This window comes from Microtus ochrogaster, linkage group LG3 (assembly GCF_000317375.1).
Source record: "Microtus ochrogaster isolate Prairie Vole_2 linkage group LG3, MicOch1.0, whole genome shotgun sequence".
Taxonomy (NCBI): Eukaryota; Metazoa; Chordata; class Mammalia; order Rodentia; family Cricetidae; genus Microtus; species Microtus ochrogaster.
In genome coordinates this window covers 17488208-17492044 of record NC_022029.1, presented here as the reverse complement: position 1 = coordinate 17492044, position 3837 = coordinate 17488208, and the positions used below count along the sequence as shown (strand labels likewise).

Genomic DNA, 3837 nt, shown 5'->3' with positions numbered 1-3837 from the left:
GCCCACCAGTTCCTCGTTCTTCGTGACTTAGCTCTGTTGGCTTGTCCTGCTCTTCTCTGATCCCACAGCTGACCATCTGACTCAGCATCCCTTCTCGGGTTTTCACCCGATTCTGTTTCCTGTGTCCTGATGCTGATTACAGGACATTGGGAATACCCACAAATTGGCCAACTCTTCCCCATCTAGGAGCAGCCCAGGCCCTAAGGGACCTCTTTCCAGTTAGTGCTGGATGTCCATACCATGTGGTGGCTTCCAATGGGCGTGGAGCCCCTGGGAAGAAGACAGGCATGACGCCAATCTGAGTGTTGAGCTGGAGGTACCAGAGTGACAGACAGGGCGGAAAGGAAATCCTCCGCCTCAGGGTGTTGGGGCTGAAGAGGAGGGATACTTGAGGCTTCCAGTTAAAGGGGCAGTTTAGTAACTTCTAATCCCTCTTTCCCAGCATCTCACTGTAGTGACAGAAGTGACCTTTAACAAAATATAAGCCAACCCCTAGCGCCTCTGGGCCCGTAGGTCTGTGTGGAGCCGCATTGCAGGTTTCTGCTCCGCACCATGGGGTTTGTGAAAGTTGTCAAGAACAAGGCCGACTTCAAGAGATACCAAGTGAGGTTTAGAAGGCGGCGAGAGAGTAAAACAGACTACTATGCTCGGAAACGATTAGTGATCCAAGACAAAAATAAGTACAACACACCCAAATACAGGATGATAGTTCGTGTAACTAACAGAGACATCATCTGCCAGATTGCCTATGCCCGTATAGAGGGGGACATGATAGTCTGTGCCGCCTACGCACACGAGCTGCCGAAATACGGAGTGAAAGTTGGCCTGACAAACTATGCTGCTGCCTATTGTACCGGCCTGCTGCTGGCCCGCAGGCTTCTCAATAGGTTTGGTATGGACAAGATCTATGAAGGCCAAGTGGAGGTGACTGGTGATGAATACAATGTGGAAAGCATCGATGGTCAGCCTGGGGCCTTCACTTGCTATTTGGATGCTGGTCTTGCTTGAACTACAACTGGCAATAAAGTTTTCGGGGCCCTGAAGGGAGCTGTGGATGGAGGCTTGTTGTAGTACCAAACGATTCCCTGGTTATGATTCTGAAAGCAAGGAGATCAGCGCAGAGGTACATTGTAAGCACATCATGGGTCAGAATGTTGCAGACTACACGCGCTACCTAATGGAGGAAGATGAAGACGCTTACAAGAAACAGTTCTCTCGGTACATAAAGAACAATGTTACTCCAGACATGACGGAGGAGATGTATAAGAAAGCCCATGCTGCTATAGGAGAGAATCCAGTCTATGAAAAGAAGCCCAAGAGAGAAGTGAAGAAGAAGAGGTGGAACTGTCCCAAAATGTCTCTTGCTCAGAAGAAAGATCGGGTTGCTCAAAAGAAGGCAAGTTTCCTCAGAGCTCAGGAGCGGGCTGCTGACAGCTAAAGCAATTTTCTATGAAGAGTTTTTCATAAAGATAATAAACTTATTGACAAAGCAGCAAACAAAAAAATATATATATAAGCCACAAGAATGAAGAAAGCAAGCGGGTGGGGGAGAGGGTCAAAGAAGAGGAAAAGGAGGTGGTGATGGTGGTAGTGGTGATGGTCGTGGTGGTGGTGATGATGGTGATGTTGATGGTGGTGATGGTGGTGATGATGATAATGGTGGTGATGGTGATAGTGGTGGTGGTAATGGTGGTGGGTGTGATGATAATGGTGGTAATAGTGGTGGTGATGGTTGTGGTGATGGTGGTGGGTGTGATGATGGTGGTGATGATAATGGTGGTAATGGTGGTGGTGATGGTGGTGGTGATAGTGGTGGTGGTAATGGTGGTGGTGGTGATGACAATGGTGGTAATAGTGGTGGTGATGGTGGTGGTGATGATGGTGGTGATGATAATGGTGGTAATGGTGGTGGTGATGGTGGTGGTGGTGGTAGTGATAGTGGTGGTGATAGTGGTGGTGGTAATGGTAGTGGGGGTGATGATAATAGTGGTAATAGTGGTGGTGATGGTGGTGGTGCTGCTGGTGGTAGTTAAGAAAGCCAGTTCCAGCAGGGCGGTGGCGGTGCACGCCTTTAATCCTAGCACTCGGGAGGCAGAGGCAGGCAGATCTCTGTGAGTTCGAGGCCAGCCTGGTCTACAAGGGCTAGTTCCAGGACAGGAACCAAAAGCTACAGAGAAACCCTGTCTCGAAAATAAAAAAAGAAAAGAAAAGAAAAGAAAAGAAAAGAAAAGAAAGAAAGAAAGAAAGAAAGAAAAAAAGAAAGAAAGAAAGAAAGAAAGAAAGCCAGTTCCTGGACTGAGGAGAAAATTCAGAATGGATACAATTCAGAATGGTCATAATCTCTGCAGTGGGGGTAAAGGAGGAAGTTCAAATGGGGGGGGGGCAGTGAAAGGTGCACAGTGACAGGGACGAAGATGTCTCTCAGTGACAGAGCACCTCCCGGCCATGTCCTCGCTGCAGGGTCTGGGTTCTGTCACTAGCACAGTGAAGGAGTCAGAGGAGTGGGGTGGGGGAGAAAGAGGAGGAGAAGTAAGAGGAAGAGGAGAGAAAAGGGAAGAGGAAGAAGGTGGGGAGAAAGAGGAGGAGGAAGAGAAAGAGGAAAAGGAGGAATCTCTTTTGTTCCTGGATCCCTTCTGCTTCCCCCTCACTGAGCTGTTCTGCTCAGATGAGAAGAAACCTCGCCTGAGGACTTCCCTCTCACTACAACTGACAGCTACACAGCGCTCTACCCTGGGGACGGGAGGAGAGGAAGCCCGCCAGCTCAGGAAGAAACCCTCATCTGGATGCTGCGGAGTCCCTGAGAAAGGCATACCCAGGTCATCCCCAGATCCCCCACACACACAGCCCAGTCTGTGTTTAGCAAGCCCCACCCTAGGGTTATATAAAAGCCAACATGCTAAGAACAAAAGCAAAATGCCCTTGCCAACCAAAAGCACGGCAGCAGCAATAGAAGGAGTGGTAGATAAGGTTCAGGTAATGTGGAAATTAAGAAAAGCTAATCAAAAGCTAGAAAATAAGAGAAAGATTACAATAGGGCTAGGTATTGCTCACCATTTGCCTATCATGCAGGAGGCCCTTGGATCTGCATACCTGCAACCCCAGAACAGGGGGAGGGAGAGGCAGGAAGAGGTTCCAAAGTTCAAGGTCATCCTCAGGTAGGTAGCAAGTTGGCAGCTGATATATTTGAGACTCCAAGTGGAAGTGAGGATAGGGGAGGGGTGATAGGATAGGAAAGGAAGGGAGGAGAGAGGGAAGGGGAAGAGGAGTGGGAGGGACAAGAGTGGGGGAAAGGAAAGGGAAGGGGGAAAGGGAAAAGGAAATATTTAAAATATCCAAGCTATCTAATATGTAAATAACAGAAATTGCAGAAAAAGAAGAAGAAGAGGAGGAGGAGGAGGAGGAGGAGGAGGAGGAGGAGGAAGAGGAGCACTGACAGGGGTTGAAAACAGCCCCATGTCAAGCACACAGAAGGTAAACTTCAGATAACCAAGACAAAACATGCCCAAACAATACTGAAGTGGTGGCTCAGCAGTTAAGTACTGGCTGCTCTTCCAGAGGACCTGAGTTCGATTCCCAGCAGCCTCATGGTGGCTCACCGCAACAGTTCCAGGGCATCCAGCACCCTCTTCTGGCCTCCTCAGGCACAAGGTACGCAAGCATGCATGTAGAAATTAGGTGCCGTGGGCTGCGTCCCGGCACCCGGCCGCCCACATGGCTAGCTCTACCCGAAATAATTACACGGACACTGTGTTCATTTAATCACCGCTTGGCCCTTTAGCTCTAGCCCTTACTGGCTAATTCTGATATCCCGATCAACCCATCTCTAATAATCTGTGA

General features: G+C 49.1%; 1 pseudogene; it reads left to right on the top strand.

Annotated features, from left to right (window-relative positions):
* Positions 1–552: 552 nt before the first annotated feature.
* Positions 553–1501, top strand: LOC101996434 (annotated as a pseudogene).
* Positions 1502–3837: the final 2336 nt, after the last annotated feature.